Here is a 20974-nt window from a genome sequence, read left to right as displayed (position 1 = left end):
TAATACACAAACACACACTCAGTAATACATACACTCAGTAATACACATAAACACACACTCAGTAATACACATAAACACACACTCAGTAATATACATAAACACACACTCAGTAATACACATAAACACACACTCAGTAATACACAAACACACTCAGTAATACACAAACACACTCAGTAATACACAAACACACTCAGTAATACACAAACACACTCAGTAATACATAAACACACTCAGTAATACACAAACACACTTCATGCAACTCCAAACAAACACACAATAATATTCTCTCACGCACAGGAATACAACAAAATACAGTATACACAGTTTCATTATGCCATTTGTATGCATTACTTCCCAAATTAATTTGAGTGAACTAGTAAAGCACTACATGTGCAGAACCATCAGCAAATATACAAGGTGTGTGCCAGATGGATTTGAATACCACACAGATACAGGTAGCGTCATCAACAGATACAGGTAGATTGCTGCACAGTCTTCATCGACCTGGCCAAGGCTTTCGACTCTGTCAATCAACATATTCTTATCGGCAGACTCAGTAGCCTCGGTTTTTCTAATAACTGCCTTGCCTGGTTCACCAACTACTTTGCAGACAGAGTTCAGTGTGTCAAATCTGAGGGCATGTTGTCCGGGCCTCTGGCAGTCTCTATGGGGGTGCCACAGGGTTCAATCCTCGGGCCGACTCTTTTCTCTGTATACATCAATGATGTTGCTCTTGCTGCGGGCGATTCCCTGATCCACCGCAGACGACACCATTCTGTATACTTCCGGCCTTCCTTGGACACTGTGTTTACAAACCTCCAAATGAGCTTCAACGCCATACAACACTCCTTCCGTGGCCTCAAACTGCTCTTAAACGCTAGTAAAACCAAATGCATGCTTTTCAACCGTTCGCTGCCTGCCCCCGCACACCCGACTAGCATCACCACCCTGGATGGTTCCGACCTTGAATATGTGGACATCTATAAGTACCTAGGTGTCTGGTTAGACTGTAAACTCTCCTTCCAGACTCATATCAAACATCTCCAATCTAAAATCAAATCTAGAGTCGGCTTTCTATTCCGCAACAAAGCCTCCTTCACTCACGCCGCCAAACTTACCCTAGTAAAACTGACTATCCTACCGATCCTCGACTTCGGCGATGTCATCTACAAAATAGCTTCCAATACTTTACTCAGCAAACTGGATGCAGTTTATCACAGTGCCATCCGTTTTGTTACTAAAGCACCTTATACCACCCACCACTGCGACCTGTATGCTCTCATTGGCTGGCCCTCGCTACATGTTCGTCGCCAGACCCACTGGCTCCAGGTCATCTACAAGTCCATGCTAGGTAAAGCTCCGCCTTATCTCAGTTCACTGGTCACGATGGCAACACCCACCCGTAGCACGCGCTCCAGCAGGTGTATCTCACTGATCATCCCTAAAGCCAACACCTCATTTGGCCGCCTTTCGTTCCAGTTCTCTGCTGCCTGTGACTGGAACGAGTTGCAAAAATCGCTGAAGTTGGAGACTTTTATCTCCCTCACCAACTTCAAACATCTGCTATCTGAGCAGCTAACCGATCGCTGCTGCTGTACATAGTCTATCGGTAAATAGCCCACCCAATTTTACCTACCTCATCCCCATACTGTTTATATTTATTTACTTTTCTGCTCTTTTGCACACCAATATCTCTACCTGTACATGTCCATCTGATCATTTATCACTCCAGTGTTAATCTGCAAAATTGTAATTATTCGCCTACCTCCTCATGCCTTTTGCACACAATGTATATAGACTCTTTTTTTTCCTACTGTGTTATTGACTTGTTAATTGTTTACTCCATGTGTAACTCTGTGTTGTCTGTTCACTCTGCTATGCTTTATCTTGGCCAGGTCGCAGTTGTAAATGAGAACTTGTTCTCAACTAGCCTACCTGGTTAAATAAAGGTGAAATAAAATAAATAAATAAATAGCTTCATCAACTGATACAGCTAGCATCATCAGCAGGTGAGTCTGCTACAGGGCCTGGGTCTAGCTAGATGAGTCTGCTACAGGACCTAGGTCTAGCTAGATGAGTCTGCTAGGGCTAGATGATGTCTGCTACAGGGCCTGGGTCTAGCTAGATGAGTCTGCTACAGGGCCTGGGTCTAGCTAGATGAGTCTGCTACAGGGCCTGGGTCTAGCTAGATGAGTCTGCTACAGGACCTGGTCTAGCTAGATGAGTCTGCTACAGGGCCTGGGTCTAGCTAGATGAGTCTGCTACAGGGCCTGGGTCTAGCTAGATGAGTCTGCTACAGGGCCTGGGTCTAGCTAGATGAGTCTGCTACAGGGCCTGGGTCTAGCTAGATGAGTCTGCTACAGGGCCTGGGTCTAGCTAGATGAGTCTGCTACAGGGCCTGGGTCTAGCTAGATGAGTCTGCTACAGGGCCTGGGTCTAGCTAGATGAGTCTGCTAGAGGACCTGGGTCTAGCTAGATGAGTCTGGTACAGGGCCTGGGTCTAGCTAGATGAGTCTGCTACAGGGCCTGGCCTGGGTCTAGCTAGATGAGTCTGCTACAGGGCCTGGGTCTAGCTAGATGAGTCTGCTACAGGGCCTGGCCTGGGTCTAGCTAGATGAGTCTGCTACAGGGCCTGGCCTGGTCTAGCTAGATGAGTCTGCTACAGGGCCTGGCCTGGGTCTAGCTAGATGAGTCAGGGATGTGCTGGTATGACTGGTGTTTGACGGGGAACAGGTAGCCGGGTCGGTAAAGGGTTAATTTCAGAACTGGCAGTTACTATGGAAATAGAGCAGTGATACATTTCCCAGAATGATTCTTGGGGCGCCAACTAAACAAACGCAATACCTTGTCATGAACACAAATGTACACACACAACACGGTCTCACACACACACACACACACAAACAACAATGTCTCTCTCTCACACACACACACACAACACGGTCTCTCACACACACACAACACAGTCTCACACACACACACATAACACGGTCTCATACACACAGGGAGAGATGTTTCAGAGAGAGGAGAGATGGTATGATCCAGATATTTGTCACACCTAGTCCAGACTGCTGTCACACCTAGTCCACAGACTGCTGTCACACCTAGTCCACAGACTGCTGTCACACCTAGTCCACAGACTGCTGTCACACCTAGTCCACAGACTGCTGTCACACCTAGTCCACAGACTGCTGTCACACCTAGTCCACAGACTGCTGTCACACCTAGTCCACAGACTGCTGTCACACCTAGTCCACAGACTGCTGTCACACCTAGTCCACAGACTGCTGTCACACCTAGTCCACAGACTGCTGTCACACCTAGTCCACAGACTGCTGTCAGGGCCAATTGAAGTTTGATCTGAAAATGTGGTCAGAGACTCGGTAAGGAGGGTGTGACTCAGTGGTGTCGCCTCAGAGGGCAAACGGAGCTCTGCACCACATCGCCGTGCGCCTCACAAATGTCCTAACAATGAGGGCCCTGTACGGCTCCGCATTGACATGATTGGTTGACGGTAGGTGAGGGCGAGAGGTCCTGTAGAAACACGAACTCACTTCCTTGACAACAACTCTGCCCCACTCTGCGAAGTGCAAGAAGTATAAATGTCCTGACTACTGCAGAGACAGTATCAGAAGTACAAATGTCCTGACTACTGCAGAGACAGTATCAGAAGTATAAATGTCCTGACTACTGCAGAGACAGTATCAGAAGTATAAATGTCCTGACTACTGCAGAGACAGTATCAGAAGTACAAATGTCCTGACTACTGCAGAGACAGTATCAGAAGTACAAATGTCCTGACTACTGCAGAGACAGTATCAGAAGTATAAATGTCCTGACTACTGCAGAGACAGTATCAGAAGTACAAATGTCCTGACTACTGCAGAGACAGTATCAGAAGTATAAATGTCCTGACTACTGCAGAGACAGTATCAGAAGTATAAATGTCCTGACTACTGCAGAGACAGTATCAGAAGTATAAATGTCCTGACTACTGCAGAGACAGTATCAGAAGTATAAATGTCCTGACTACTGCAGAGACAGTATCAGAAGTATAAATGTCCTGACTACTGCAGAGACAGTATCAGAAGTATAAATGTCCTGACTACTGCAGAGACAGTATCAGAAGTATAAATGTCCTGACTACTGCAGAGACAGTATCAGAATTATAAATGTCCTGACTACTGCAGAGACAGTATCAGAAGTATAAATGTCCTGACTACTGCAGAGACAGTATCAGAAGTACAAATGTCCTGACTACTGCAGAGACAGTATCAGAAGTATAAATGTCCTGACTACTGCAGAGACAGTATCAGAAGTACAAATGTCCTGACTACTGCAGAGACAGTATCAGAAGTATAAATGTCCTGACTACTGCAGAGACAGTATCAGAAGTATAAATGTCCTGACTACTGCAGAGACAGTATCAGAAGTATAAATGTCCTGACTACTGCAGAGACAGTATCAGTGTAAATGCTGCAAGGCCACTACAGAGAGCAGGATGACCATGCAGAGCAGGATGACCATGCAGAGCAGGATGACCATGCAGAGCACTGAAGGAAACCAATGTGTCATTTTGGCATTTGGCTGAGCTGTCTCTTTCAGAATCACTTTGTTAATCCATACGAGGGGAAATGTATCTTCGTTTTTTTACCCGACCACACACAGCTGACCTTGTGGGGACACAGATCATTTTATAACCAAGGTTTCTCTGAATGAGTCTTTCTGGAGGACAGGAAAAACCCTCCGATGCAAGAAGACTGATTCACAAAAACCACCTAGTAGCCACCTCTGTGTGTGTGTGTGCAATGAATACAAAAATAAAATAATTTTTTGGACCAACTGGGGAAATTATGTTGGTCCCCCATGAGGTCAAATGCTATTTCTAGAGTTAGGAGCTCGGGTTAGGGGCTAGGGTTAGGAGGAGCTAGGGCTAGGAGCTCAAGTCAGGAGCTCGGGTTAGGGGATAGAATTAGAACCCTGATCGCTGAAGCTGGAGACTTATTTCCCTCACTAACTTTAAACATCTGCTATCTGAGCAGCTAACTGATCCCTGCAGCTGTACATAGTCCATCTGTAAATAGCCCACCCATTCTACCTACCTCATCCCCTTTATTTACTTTTCTGCTCTTTTTCACACCAGTATCACTACTTACACACCATCATCTGCTCATCATCATCTGCTCATTTATCACTCCAGTGTTAATCTGCTAAATTGTAATTACTTTGCTACTATGGCCTATTTATTGCCTTACCTCCTCACACCATTTGCACACACTGTATATAGACTTTATTTTTTTCTGTTGTGTTATTGACTGTATGTTTACTCCATGTGTAACTCTGTGTTGTTGTTTCTATTGTGTTATTGACTGTTTGTTTACTCCATGTGTAACTCTGTGTTGTTGTTTCTGTCGCACTGCTTTGCTTTATCTTGGCCAGGTTGCAGTTGTAAATGAGAACTTGTTCTCAACTGGCCTACCATTAAATAAAGGTGTTCTCAACTGGCCTACCTGGTTAAATAAAGGTGTTCTCAACTGGCCTACCTGGTTAAATAAAGGTGTTCTCAACTAGCCTACCAGGTTAAATAAAGGTGTTCTCAACTGGCCTACCCAGTTAAATAAAGGTGTTCTCAACTGGCCTACCTGGTTAAATAAAGGTGTTCTCAACTAGCCTACCTGGTTAAATAAAGGTGTTCTCAACTAGCCTACCTGGTTAAATAAAGGTGTTCTCAACTAGCCTACCTGGTTAAATAAAGGTGTTCTCAACTAGCCTACCTGGTTAAATAAAGGTGTTCTCAACTAGCCTACCTGGTTAAATAAAGGTGGAATAAAATAAATAAAATGTAAAAAAAAAAAGGTTTAGGGGTTAAGGGTTTAGGGGTTAAGGGTTTTAGGGGTTAAGGGGTTAAGGTTTAGGGGTTAAGGGTTTAGGGGTTAAGGGTTTAGGGGTTAAGGGTTGGGGGTTAAGGTTTAGGGGTTAAGGTTTAGGGTTTAGGGGTTTAGGGGTTAAGGGTTTAGGGTTAAGGTTTAGGGGTTAAGGGTTTAGGGGTTAAGGGTTAAGGTTTAGGGGTTAAGGTTTAGGGGTTAAGGGTTTAGGGGTTAAGGTTTAGGGGTTAAGGTTTAGGGGTTAAGGGTTTAGGGGTTAAGGGTTTAGGGGTTAAGGGGTTAAGGTTTAGGGGTTAAGGTTTAGGGGTTAGGGTTTAGGGGTTAAGGTTTAGGGGTTAAGGTTTAGGGGTTAAGGGGTTAAGGTTTAGGGGTTAAGGGTTAAGGTTTAGGGGTTAAGGTTTAGGGGTTAAGGGGTTAAGGTTAAGGGGTTAAGGTTTAGGGGTTAAGGGGTTAAGGTTTAGGGGTTAAGGTTTAGGGGTTAAGGGGTTAAGGTTAAGGGGTTAAGGTTTAGGGGTTAGGGTTAGGGGTTAAGGTTTAGGGGTTAAGGTTTAGGGTTAAGGTTTAGGGTTAAGGTTTAGGGTTAAGGTTTAGGGTTAAGGGTCTCCTGTTTAGGGTCTCCTGTTGTCATTCAGCTAAATCCTGAAGAATACAGTGTTACTACTGTAGAGAGCAGGGAGGGAGAGAGCAGGGAGGGAGAGAGCAGGGAGGGAGAGAGCAGGGAGGGAGGGAGCAGGGAGGGAGGGAGGGAGAGAGCAGGGAGGGAGAGAGAGAACAGGGAGGGAGAGAGAGAGCAGGGAGGGAGAGAGAGAGCAGGGAGGGAGAGAGAGAGCAGGGAGGGAGAGAGAGAGCAGGGAGGGAGAGAGAGCAGGGAGGGAGGGAGGGAGAGAGGGAGGGAGGGGGAGGGAGGGAGGGAGGGAGGGAGGGAGGGAGGGAGAGAGAGAGAGAGAGAGAGAGCAGGGAGGGAGAGAGAGGGAGGGAGGGAGGGAGGGAGGGAGGGAGGGAGGGAGGGAGGGAGGGAGGGAGGGAGGGAGGGAGGGAGGGAGGGAGGGAGGGAGGGAGGGAGGGAGGGAGGGAGGGAGGGAGGGAGGGAGCAAGGAGGGAGGGAGGGAGCAGGGAGGGAGGGAGCAGGGAGGGAGGGAGCAGGGAGGGAGGGAGGGAGCAGGGAGGGAGGAGGGAGCAGGGAGGGAGGGAGGGAGGGAGCAGGGAGGGAGAGAGGGAGGGAGAGAGGGAGAGAGCAGGGAGGGAGAGAGCAGGGAGGGAGGGAGGGAGGGAGAGAGCAGGGAGGGAGGGAGAGAGCAGGGAGGGAGGGAGAGAGCAGGGAGGGAGGGAGAGAGCAGGGAGGGAGGGAGAGAGCAGGGAGGGAGGGAGAGAGCAGGGAGGGAGGGAGAGAGCAGGGAGGGAGGGAGGAGCAGGGAGGGAGGGAGGGAGAGAGCAGGGAGGGAGAGAGCAGGGGGAGCAGGATATGCAAACCCTCTCCTTCTAGGATTACAGAAAGCCCCATCTGATCAGGATGGTAGTCGCAGGCTTCATCTATCCTCCTACCACACCTGTTCTGTCCTCCGTTTGACAACACACACACACACACACACACACTCCACACACACACACACACACACACACACACACACACACACACCACACACACACACACACACACACACACACACACACGGCCTGGAGGAAGGTTTTGGACAAACGGATGCCAGAAGTTGCCCGTTTTTATTCAGAACCCTTTAGCAGGTTCCAACCCTGAGGGATATAGTTAATGACCAGACTCCATCAGTCAGTCAGCTGTGTTTGCTCCTAACACACTGAGCAAATAACAGGAAGTCAAGCATGTACCGTTCTGGGCATTGAAAATATAACCTAATACTAGAGCATATTTACTTCAAAGTGGATGTAACTGTACCGAGGGAATGACTGAAATATGGAGAATGGAGAGGTATGAGAGAGAGAGACAGAGGAGAGAGAGAAAGGAGAGAGAGACAGAGGAGAGATGGAGAGAGTGGGAGAGAGGGAGATACAGAGGAGAGACGGAGAAAGAGAGAGAGACGGAGAGGGAGAGACAGAGAGGAGAGACAGAGGAGAGAGAGAGAGGAGACCAGAGAGGAGAGACAGAGAGAGAGGAGACAGAAACAGAGAGGAGAGACAGAGAGGAGAGACAGAAACAGAGAGGAGAGACAGAAACAGAGAGGAGAGACAGAGAGGAGAGAGACAGAAACAGAGAGGAGAGACAGAGGAGAGACAGAGGAGAGAGAGAGGAGAGACAGAAACAGAGAGGAGAGACAGAGAGGAGAGACAGAGAGGAGAGAGAACATGTTTATCTATAATAATCCTGACTGTAATCTCCCTCCCTGCCACTAGGGTGCAGTAGAGGCTGTGGCAGAGTAAGGTATAGTAATTAACTGCTGCAACACAAACAAACCCATCATGTCATCAACAACAGCCCTCGTAGTAATTTAGTATATGCTTATCTATTTGAATACAACATTTACATGTGTTGAATGCAGGGAAGAAGTGGGTTGGGGAGTTCAGGAGGCTACCATCTGTTCAATCACAAGAGAGAATACCTCGTTGAATGTACAAACATGTGGCCCTGGGCCCTGCACCCTGGGACCTGCACCCTGGGACCTGCACCCTGGGACCTGCACCCTGGGACCTGCACCCTGGGACCTGCAGCCTGGGACCTGCACCCTGGGACCTGCACCCTGGGACCTGCACCCTGCACGCTGGGACCTGCACCCTGCACGCTGGGACCTGCACGCTGGGACCTGCACCCTGCACGCTGGGACCTGCACCCTGCACGCTGGGACCTGCACCCTGCACGCTGGGACCTGCACCCTGCACGCTGGGACCTGCACCCTGCACGCTGGGACCTGCACCCTGCACGCTGGGACCTGCACCCTGCACCCTGGGACCTGCACCCTGCACCCTGGGACCTGCACCCTGCACCCTGGGACCTGCACCCTGGGACCTGCACGCTGGCTGGGTTCCTCGGCATAAACATCACAGACAAACTGAATTGGTCCACTCACACAGACAGCATCGTGAGGAAGGCGCAGCAGCGCCTCTTCAACCTCAGGAGGCTGAAGAAATTCGGCTTGTCACCAAAAGCACTCACAAACTTCTACAGATGCACAATCGAGAGCATCCTGGCGGGCTGTATCACCGCCTGGTATGGCAACTGCACCGCCCTCAACCGTAAGGCTCTCCAGAGGGTAGTGAGGTCTGCACAACGCATCACCGGGGACAAACTACCTGCCCTCCAGGACACCTACACCACCCGATGCTACAGGAAGGCCATAAAGATCATCAAGGACATCAACCACCCGAGCCACTGCCTGTTCACCCCGCTGTCATCCAGAAGGCGAGGTCAGTACAGGTGCATCAAAGCTGGGACCGAGAGACTGAAAAACAGCTTCTATCTCAAGGCCATCAGACTGTTAAACAGCCACCACTAACATTGAGTGGCTACTGCCAACACACTGTCAATGACACTGACTCTACTCCAGCCACTTTAATCATGGGAATTGATGGGAAATGATGTAAATATATCACTAGCCACTTTAAACAATGCTACCTTATATAATGTTACTTACCCTACATTGGTACCACTACATTTCATCTCATATGCATACGTTGATACTGTACTCTATATCATCGACTGCATCCTTATGTAATACATGTATCACTAGCCACTTTAACTATGCCACTTGGTTTACATACTTATCTCATATGTATATACTGTACTCGATATCATCTACTGTATCTTGCCTATGCTGCTCTGGTACCATCACTCATTCATATATCCTTATGTACATATTCTTTATCCCCTTACACTGTGTATAAGACAGTAGTTTTTTTGGAATTGTTAGTTAGATTACTTGCTCGTTATTACTGCATTGTCGGAACTAGAAGCACAAGCATTTCGCTACACTCGCATTAACATCTGCTAACCATATGTATGTGACAAATAAAATTTGATTTGATTTGATTTGATTTGGGACCTGCACGCTGGGACCTGCACCCTGGGCCCCTCTATATTTCAGTAGGGACACAGCGTAAAAGGCCAGAAACAGCCCCTATTAGACACTCTTTTACAAAATATTCAGACCCCTTTTTATTTTTTATTTTACCTTTATGAACAGTGGGTTCAGGGGCAGAACGACACATTTGTACCTTGTCAGCTCAGGGGTTTGAACTTGCAACCTTTCGGTTACTAGTCCAACGCTCTAACCACTAGGCTACCCTGCCGCCCCCTTGTGGGGATATTTTTCAGGGACTGGGAGACTAGTCGGGATGAAGGGAAAGATGAACGGAGTAAAGTAGAGAGAGATCCTTGATGAAAACCTGCTCCAGAGCGTACATATGTAAACGGGACATTTCTTTAAACCGGTTTTTGCTTTGTCATTACGGGGTATTGTGAGTAGTTTAATGAGAAAATGAAGAGAAAAAAAACTATTGAATCCATTTTAGAATAAGGCTGTAACGTAACAACATGTGGAAAAAGAGTCAAGGGGTCTGAATACTTTCTGAAGGCACTTTAGATGAGAAGGGATTTACCAGCTGTACTGTACAGTGAATATTTCACTCTGCTACTAGTGAGGGGGATCTGACTGACTGACACACATAACCTCTCCTAGGATGAGTCACACACAGAGGCAATGCTAGACATCACAATACGCTTTCAGTACTTATTATAGGACCTGAATGTAAAAGACATCGCCAGACAGTCAAAGCCCCGTAGTCACAGGGTGAACAGAGAGAATATTAAAGAACGCCATTGCTTTTCTGCTGCAAATCATTTAACTAATAATCAAATTAGGATTTGGGGGCTCTGGTCTATAGTAGTGTACTATATAGGGAATAGGGCTATAGGGCTCTGGTCTAAAGTAGTGCACTATATAGGGAATAGGGTCTATAGTAGTACCACTATATAGGGAATAGGGCTCTGGTCTATAGTAGTGTACTATATAGGGAATAGGGCTATAGGGCTCTGGTCTAAAGTAGTGCACTATATAGGGAATAGGGTCTATAGTAGTACCACTATATAGGGAATAGGGCTCTGGTCTAAAGTAGTGCACTATATAGGGAATAGGGTCTATAGTAGTACCACTATATAGGGAATAGGGCTCTGGTCTAAAGTAGTGCACTATATAGGGAATAGGGTCCTGGTCTATAGTAGTGCACTATATAGGGAATAGGGCTCTGGTCTATAGTAGTGCACTATATAGGGAATAGGGCTCTGGTCTATAGTAGTGCACTATATAGGGAATAGGGTCCTGGTCTATAGTAGTACCACTATATAGGGAATAGGGCTCTGGTCTATAGTAGTGTACTATATAGGGAATAGGGCTATAGGGCTCTGGTCTAAAGTAGTGCACTATATAGGGAATAGGGTCTATAGTAGTACCACTATATAGGGAATAGGGCTCTGGTCTAAAGTAGTGCACTATATAGGGAATAGGGTCTATAGTAGTACCACTATATAGGGAATAGGGCTCTGGTCTAAAGTAGTGCACTATATAGGGAATAGGGTCCTGGTCTATAGTAGTGCACTATATAGGGAATAGGGCTCTGGTCTATAGTAGTGCACTATATAGGGAATAGGGTCCTGGTCTATAGTAGTGCACTATATAGGGAATAGGGTCCTGGTCTATAGTAGTGCACTATATAGGGAATAGGGCTCTGGTCTATAGTAGTGCACTATATAGGGAATAGGGTCCTGGTCTATAGTAGTGCACTATATAGGGAATAGGGCTCTGGTCTATAGTAGTGTACTATATAGGGAATAGGGTCCTGGTCTATAGTAGTGCACTATATAGGGAATAGGGCCCTGGTCCATAGTAGTGCACTATATAGGGAATAGGGCCCTGGTCCATAGTAGTGCACTATATAGGGAATAGGGCTCTGGTCTATAGTAGTACCACTATATAGGGAATAGGGCTCTGGTCTATAGTAGTGCACTATATAGGGAATAAGGCTCTGGTCTATAGTAGTGCACTATATAGGGAATAGGGCTCTGGTCTATAGTAGTGGACTATATAGGGAATAGGGCTCTGGTCTATAGTAGTGTACTATATAGGGAATAGGGCCCTGGTCTATAGTAGTGCACTATATAGGGAATAGGGCTCTGGTCTATAGTAGTGCACTATATAGGGAATAGGGCTCTGGTCTAAAGTATTACCACTATATAGGGAATAGGGCTCTGGTCTATAGTAGTGCACTATATAGGGAATAGGGCTCTGGTCTATAGTAGTGCACTATATAGGGAATAGGGCTCTGGTCTATAGTAGTGCACTATATAGGGAATAGGGCTCTGGTCTATAGTAGTGTACTATATAGGGAATAGGGCTCTGGTCTATAGTAGTGCACTATATAGGGAATAGGGCCCTGGTCTATAGTAGTGCACTATATAGGGAATAGGGCCCTGGTCTATAGTAGTGCACTATATAGGGAATAGGGCTCTGGTCTAAAGTAGTGCACTATATAGGGAATAGGGCTCTGGTCTATAGTAGTGCACTATATAGGGAATAGGGCCCTGGTCTATAGTAGTGCACTATATAGGGAATAGGGCTCTGGTCTATAGTAGTACCACTATATAGGGAATAGGGCTCTGGTCTATAGTAGTGTACTATATAGGGAATAGGGCCCTGGTCTATAGTAGTGCACTATATAGGGAATAGGGCTCTGGTCTATAGTAGTGGACTATATAGGGAATAGGGCTCTGGTCTATAGTAGTGTACTATATAGGGAATAGGGCCCTGGTCTATAGTAGTGCACTATATAGGGAATAGGGCTCTGGTCTATAGTAGTGCACTATATAGGGAATAGGGCTCTGGTCTAAAGTATTACCACTATATAGGGAATAGGGCTCTGGTCTATAGTAGTGCACTATATAGGGAATAGGGCTCTGGTCTATAGTAGTGCACTATATAGGGAATAGGGCTCTGGTCTATAGTAGTGCACTATATAGGGAATAGGGCTCTGGTCTAAAGTATTACCACTATATAGGGAATAGGGCTCTGGTCTATAGTAGTGCACTATATAGGGAATAGGGCTCTGGTCTAAAGTATTACCACTATATAGGGAATAGGGCTCTGGTCTAAAGTATTACCACTATATAGGAATAGGGCTCTGGTCTAAAGTATTACCACTATATAGGGAATAGGGCTCTGGTCTATAGTAGTGCACTATATAGGGAATAGGACCCTGGTCTATAGTAGTGCACTATATAGGAATAGGGCTCTGGTCTATAGTAGTGCACTATATAGGGAATAGGGCCCTGGTCTATAGTAGTGCACTATATAGGAATAGGGCTCTGGTCTATAGTAGTGCACTATATCGGGAATAGGGCTCTGGTCTATAGTAGTGCACTATATAGGGAATAGGGCTCTGGTCTATAGTAGTGCACTATATAGGGAATAGGGCTCTGGTCTATAGTAGTGCACTATATAGGGAATAGGGCTCTGGTCTATAGTAGTGCACTATATAGGGAATAGGGCTCTGGTCTAAAGTAGTGCACTATATAGGGAATAGGGCTCTGGTCTATAGTAGTGCACTATATAGGGAATAGGGCTCTGGTCTATAGTAGTGCACTATATAGGGAATAGGGCTCTGATCTATAGTAGTGCACTATATAGGGAATAGGGCTCTGGTCTATAGTAGTACCACTATATAGGGAATAGGGCACTGGTCTATAGTAGTGCACTATATAGGGAATAGGGCCCTGGTCTAAAGTAGTGCACTATATAGGGAATAGGGCTCTGGTCTATAGTAGTGCACTATATAGGGAATAGGGCTCTGGTCTATAGTAGTGCACTATATAGGGAATAGGGCTCTGGTCTATAGTAGTGCACTATATAGGGAATAGGGCTCTGGTCTATAGTAGTGCACTATATAGGGAATAGGGCCCTGGTCTAAAGTAGTGCACTATATAGGGAATAGGGCCCTGGTCTAAAGTATTACCACTATATAGGGAATAGGGCCCTGGTCTAAAGTAGTGCACTATATAGGGAATAGGGCCCTGGTCTAAAGTAGTGCACTATATAGGGAATAGGGCCCTGGTCTAAAGTATTACCACTATATAGGGAATAGGGCTCTGGTCTAAAGTAGTGCACTATATAGGGAATAGGGCCCTGGTCTAAAGTAGTGCACTATATAGGGAATAGGGCCTGGTCTAAAGTAGTACACTATATAGGGAATAGGGTTCTGGTCTAAAGTAGTGCACTATATAGGGAATAGGGCTCTGGTCTAAAGTAGTGCACTATATAGGGAATAGGGCTCTGGTCTAAAGTAGTGCACTATTTGGGAATAGTGCCCTGGTCTAAGTAGTGCACTACATAGGGAATAGGGCTCTGGTCTAAGTAGTGCACTATATAGGGAATAGTGCCCTGGTCTAAAGTAGTGCACTACATAGGGAATAGGGCTCTGATCTAAAGTAGTGCACTATATAGGGAATAGGGCCCTGGTCTAAAGTAGTACCACTATATAGGGAATAGGGCTCTGGTCTAAAGTAGTGCACTATATAGGGAATAGGGTCTGGTCTAAAGTAGTGCACTATGTAGGGAATAGGGCCCTGGTCTAAAGTAGTGTACTATATAGGGAATAGGGTTCCATAGGGCTCTGGTCTAAAGTAGTGCACTATATAGGGAATAGGGCATATATAGTGCACTACTTTAGACCAGAGCCCTATGGCACCCTATTTGAGATTTGAGATTCAGACTGATGCGTCTTCCAATCTCCTGACCCCCTGACCTCTAGCTGGAGTGATGCTACTTTTCCTACCCATCTGCAGGAATGCAACACCAGCATCTTTCTGCAAAACCAAGACTGCAGAACAGAGACCAATGATGATGCCTTGATCTTCATCGACGCACAATCACTTTTTCCTACGTAGGTGGTGAAGAGAGAAAAGAGAGAGAGGGGAGCAAAGTGATCCTACATTTGTAGGTGGTGAAGAGAGAAAACATAGACTACAGATAGGGGGCAAAGTGACATCTGGAATTGTATGATAGACAGCTGTGTGAGACTGTGTGTGACTGGTAGACATTTGACATCTCCTGCAGCAACTACAGGTAGACATCTGACGCTAGCACATGACTACAGATAGACAGCTGGACATAGCACAGACTACAGATAGACATCTGGACATAGACTACAACACACACACACTTGAATGCAGATATCGTTGCCCTCGCACACAAAACTTCCACAGAATAGTCAGGTTCTCCACCTGGTAATCAGGTTCTCCACCTGGTAGTCAGGTTCTCCACCTGGTAGTCAGGTTCTCCACCTGGTAGTCAGGTTCTCCACCTGGTACTCAGGTTCTCCACCTGGTAGTCAGGTTCTCCACCATTCACCTGGTAGTCAGGTTCTCCACCTGGTAGTCAGGTTCTCCACCATTCACCTGGTAGTCAGGTTCTTCACCTGGTAGTCAGGTTCTCCACCATTCACCTGGTAGTCAGGTTCTTCACCTGGTAGTCAGGTTCTTCACCTGGTAGTCAGATTCTTCACCTGGTAGTCAGATTCTTCACCTGGTAGTCAGGTTCTCCACCTGGTAGTCAGGTTCTCCACCTGGTAGTCAGGTTCTCCACCTGGTAGTCAGGTTCTTCACCTGGTAGTGTAGAGTGAATTAAAGGATGTAAACCATGGTTGCACAGCTGTCACACCTTGTTGTGGTCCATGAGAAAACATCACCGTCGAGACACAATCACAGTACACACACAAACACACGTGTTACACAAACACAGTAGGGATCGACGTGAGTAATCCCGTACTCTGGCAAATTCTTTAAGATGTTTCTTTTTTGTAAATACTGTAAAACTATTCGGTGGAATGTTCTTTGCGGCTGCCTGAAGGGGCAAAGTGAAATGTTGTGCCTAAATGTTCTGTTGTGTTGACGACAAAAGTTATTTTGCTTTGACTCTAGCGCTTCATTAGTAGACGTGCATTTGCAGGGCAAAAACAAATGAAGAAGCCAAAGCACAACAGTTGTTCTTCCTAAATTCCCTTTGCCCCTCCGCGTCTCCCACTCGCTCGATCGCGTTCGGACGGCTCCCGTAAGCCTACAGAAATAAATACCTATAAAAACGTATCTGATGTGAGACACAAGCTACAAAATGTGTTTAACTCGCCCAATTGAGACCCGTTTCAAAATGTTCACTCCGATAATAATCAAATCAAATTTTATTTGTCACATACACATGGTTAGCAGATGTTAGTGTGAGTGTAATAACTCTGAATAAGATGTGTTATCTGTCATGGTTATGATAAATGAGGCATCGTTGGCATATAGATCATACGTGTTGAAAAACTCATTCCAGTGTGGGCTTTGTGTTCTAAAAATATATATTTGTTCCATTCCAGTACTGTAGTACTCTGGAAAAAAATTATGTGAGTTCTTAAACAGTGAAAACATTTCAAATACACACACACAACCCAGAGAGAAAGAGAGAGGACTGATCACAAAGAGAGAGAGGACTGATCACAAAGAGAGAGAGGACTGATCACAAAGAGAGAGAGGACTGATCACAAAGAGAGAGAGGACTGATCACAAAGAGAGAGAGGACTGATCACAAAGAGAGAGAGGACTGATCACAAAGAGAGAGAGGACTGATCACAAAGAGAGAGAGGACTGATCACAAAGAGAGGAGGACTGATCACAAAGAGAGAGGACTGATCACCCAGAGAGAAAGAGAGAGACTGATCACAGAGAGAGAGGCCTGATCACCCAAAGAAAGAGAGAGGACTGATCAAAGAGCGAGAGAGGCCTGATCACAGAGAAAAAGAGAGAGGCCTGACCACAAGAGAGAGGGCCTGATCACAGAGAGAGGCCTGATCACACAGAGAGAGAGCCTGATCACAGAGAGAGAGAGGCCTGATCACAAAGAGAGAGAGGCCTGATCACAGAGAGAGAGGCCTGATCACACAGAGAGAGAGGCCTGATCACAGAGAGAGAGGCCTGATCACACAGAGAGAGGCCTGATCACAGAGAGAGAGGCCTGATCACACAGAATAGGGTGCCATTTGGGTCAATCCAGAGAGGCCTGATCACACAGAGAGAGAGTGATCACTTCATTGTTTTGATGGACAAAAGGCCTGTCTTTATTCAATAGTGCACTTTATAGGGAATAGGGTGCCATTTGGGTCAATCCAAACAACTCTACATCACCTGTTTAAAAGAAAGTGAATAGCTTCATTGTTTTTGATGGACAAAAGGCAATTAAACACATTGTCTTTATTTAATTAGTGATTCATGTCAAACACTCAGACATCATTTACAGTAGGGATGACCAGGGATGTTCTCTGTTTAGTGAGTCCTCCAGATCAGAGGCAGTAGGGGTGACCAGGGATGTTCTCTGTTTAGTGAGTCCTCCAGATCAGAGGCAGTAGGGATGACCAGGGATGTTCTCTGTTTAGTGAGTCCTCCAGATCAGAGGCAGTAGGGATGACCAGGGATGTTCTCTGTTTAGTGAGTCCTCCAGATCAGAGGCAGTAGGGGTGACCAGGGATGTTCTCTGTTTAGTGAGTCCTCCAGATCAGAGGCAGTAGGGGTGACCAGGGATGTTCTCTGTTTAGTGAGTCCTCCAGATCAGAGGCAGTAGGGATGACCAGGGATGTTCTCTGTTTAGTGAGTCCTCCAGATCAGAGGCAGTAGGGATGACCAGGGATGTTCTCTGTTTAGTGTGTCCTCCAGATCAGAGGCAGTAGGGATGACCAGGGATGTTCTCTTTAAATGCGTGAATTGGACCATTTTCCTGTCCTGTTAATTATTCACAATGTAACAAATACTTTTGGGTGTCAGGGGGAAATGTATGGAGTAAAAAGTACATTATTTTCTTTAGGAATGTATAGTGAAGTAAAAGTAAAAGTTGTCAAAAAATATACAAAGTAAAGATACCTCAAAAAACAAATAAAATAGTAAATAGTACTTTAAAGTATTTTTAAACCACTAATGTGTGAACGTGTTTATAACTATACAGTTTATATTAGTAGGGAACTATATAGTTTATATTAGTAGGGAACTATATAGTTTATATTAGTAGGGAACTATATAGTTTATATTAGTAGGGAACTATATAGTTTATATTAGTAGGGAACTATATAGTTTATATTAGTAGGGCACTATATAGTTTATATTTATATATTTAGTTTATATTAGTAGGGAACTATATAGTTTATATTAGTAGGGAACTATATAGTTTATATTAGTAGGGCACTATATAGTTTATATTTATATATATAGTTTATATTTATATATATAGTTTATATTAGTAGGGAACTATGTAGTTTATATTAGTAGGGAACTATATAGTTTATATTAGTAGGGAACTATATAGTTTATATTAGTAGGGAACTATATAGTTTATATTAGTAGGGAACTATATAGTTTATATTAGTAGGGAACTATATAGTTTATATTTATATATATAGTTTATATTAGTCGGGACCGGAAGTCCCCACTAGAATAGTAAACTAACAAACATTTGACCAACTGGGGACATGTTGTTAGTCCCCACAAGGTCAAATCCTATTTCAAGGTGGTTTTTTAGGGTTAAGGTTAGAATCAGTGTTAAAATTAGGTTTAGAATTAGTATCAAAGTTAGAATCAGGTTTAAGAGTTAGGTTAAGGTTAGGGAAAATAGGACTTTAAATTGTGTGTCCCGACAAGGTTAGTGAAACAATTTTGTGTGTTAAGTCATGGGAAAAACTCCAGGTGTCCTCTAAACGCACACACACACACACACACACACACACACACACACACACACACACACACACACACACACACACACACACACACACACACACACACACACACACACACACACACACACACACACACACACACACACACACACACACACACACACACACACACACACAGGTGCTGAGCCAGAACAATGGTTAACTGACACATATTTCCAATAGCAGCTGCACAACCCCCTCAAGTCTATATCATTATTCTTTCCGTCTAACATGAAGGGATTTATCTTATATTTCTTGAAGAGCTACCGTAAAAAAAAGAGATTCACACTCAAAAAAGATGATAAGAATATACAAAATCCAACAAAAATCCACTGTTTCTGATTACAAAAAAATAAACTCCAATCTTTTTTTCCTCTCTCAATAAAATTCTCAGAATACTTTCAAAAAGCAGTTTTGGGAAATCCACTTCCTTAACCTCCAGGGTGAAGTTTCCCGTACAGATCTAGGATCAGCTTCCCCTCCCTCAAGCCTAACCTTAACCATTAGTGGTGAAAATGCACAACTGGCCCGAGATCAGTATGTAGGGGTCTTTACCCTGCTCTCTAGAACATGTGAGGTAGCCCAGCAACAGGCAGTCCACTTCCTTAGCAACCTATACTCGGGGTGAAGGCCTTTTTCTCATTGGCTCGTACGATGTCGTAAGGGGAGGGGTAAGGAATATCCTACCACCTGTCAGGCAGCACCACAGGAGCTCCAGGGCCTAGTTTGAAGAGAGGAATATCCTACCAAATCAAATTTTATTGGTCACATACACATGTTTAGCAGATGTTAGGGCAGATGTTTCTTGCTCCAACAGTGCAGTAATATCGAACAATTTCACAACTACGCACAATATCCACAAATATAAAGTAAAGGAATTAAGAATATATCAATATATGGCCGAGCAATGTCAGAGCCGCATAGACTACGATACAATAGAATACAGTATATACATATGAAATGAGTAAAGCAGTATGTAAACATTATTAAAGTGACAAGTGTTTCATTATTAAAGTGACCAGTGATTCCAAGTCTATGTATACAGGACAGCAGCCTCTAAGTTGCAGGGTTGAGTAACTTGGTGGTAGCTGGCTAGTGATGGCTATTTAACAATCTGATGGCCTTGAGATAGAAGCTGTATTTCAGTCTCTCGGTCCCAGTTTTGATGCACCTGTACTGACCTCGCCTTCTGGATGATAGTGGGGTGAACAGGCAGTGGTTCAGGTGGTTGTTGTCCTTGATGATCTTTTTGGCCTTCCTGTGACATTGAGTGTTGTAGGTGTCCTGGAGGGCAGGTAGTTTGAAACCGGTGATGTGTTGGAGAGCCCTGCGGTTGCAGGAGGTACAGTTGCCGTACCAGGTGGGGATGCAGCCCGACAAGATGCTCTCAATTGTGAATTTGTAAAGGTTTGTGAGGGTTTTAGGTGCCAAGGCAAATTTCTTCAGCCTCCTGAAATTTCTTCACCACACGATCTGTGTGGTTGGACCATTTCAGTGGTGTGTACGCCAAGGTCCCGTCAATGTGGATAAGGGGGTACTCTGCTATTTCCTGAAGTCCACGATCAGCTCCAGGTTATTTTCCTGGCACCACACTCCCAGGGCCCTCACCTCCTCCCTGTAGGCTGTCACGTCATTGTTGGTAATCAGGCCTACTACTGTTATGTCGTCTGCAAATGTGATGTTTGAGTTGGAGGTGCATGTGGACATCCAGTCATGGGTGAACAGGGACTACAGGAGGGGGCTGAGAACGCACCCTTGTGGGGCCCCAATGTTGAGGATCAGCGGGGTGGAGGTGTTGTTTCCTACCTTCACCATCTGGGGGCGATGGCGTTTCAGTGCGATGGCGTTTGCATCGTCTGTGGATCTATTTGTGCGGTAAGCAAATTGGAGTGGGTCTAGGGTGTCAGGTAGGGTAGAGGTGATATGATCCTTGATTAGCCTCTCAAAGCACTTCATGATGACAGAAGTGAGTGCTACGGGACGATAGTAATTTAATTCAGTTACCTTTGCTTTCTTGGGTACAGGAACAATGGTGGACATCTTGAAGCAAGTGGGGACAGTAGACTGGGATAGAGATTGAATATGTCCGTAAACACTCCAGCCAGCTGATCTGCGCATGTTCTGAGGATGCGACTGGGGATGCCGTCAGGGACGGCAGCCTTGCGAGGGTTAACACACTTAAATGTCGTACTCACATCGCCCACGGAGAAGGAGAGTCCACAATTCTTGGTAGCTGGCTGCGTCGATGACACTGTGTTATCCTCAAAGCGGGCGAAGAAGGCGTTTAGCTTGTCCGGGAGCAAGACGTTGGTGTCCGTGACGTGGCTGGTTTTCCCTTT

The 20974-nt window shown here is 45.4% G+C and overlaps 1 protein-coding gene across 3 annotated transcripts in view; it reads right to left on the bottom strand.

Moving 5' to 3' along the window:
- The window catches only part of LOC112253220 (HBS1-like protein), a 75517-nt gene that overhangs the window by 40272 nt on the left and 14271 nt on the right, over window positions 1-20974 (bottom strand). The window lies entirely within an intron of this gene.

This window comes from Oncorhynchus tshawytscha, linkage group LG05, assembly GCF_018296145.1.
Source record: "Oncorhynchus tshawytscha isolate Ot180627B linkage group LG05, Otsh_v2.0, whole genome shotgun sequence".
Taxonomy (NCBI): domain Eukaryota; kingdom Metazoa; phylum Chordata; class Actinopteri; order Salmoniformes; family Salmonidae; genus Oncorhynchus; species Oncorhynchus tshawytscha.
This window is presented reverse-complemented; position numbering and strand designations above follow the sequence as displayed.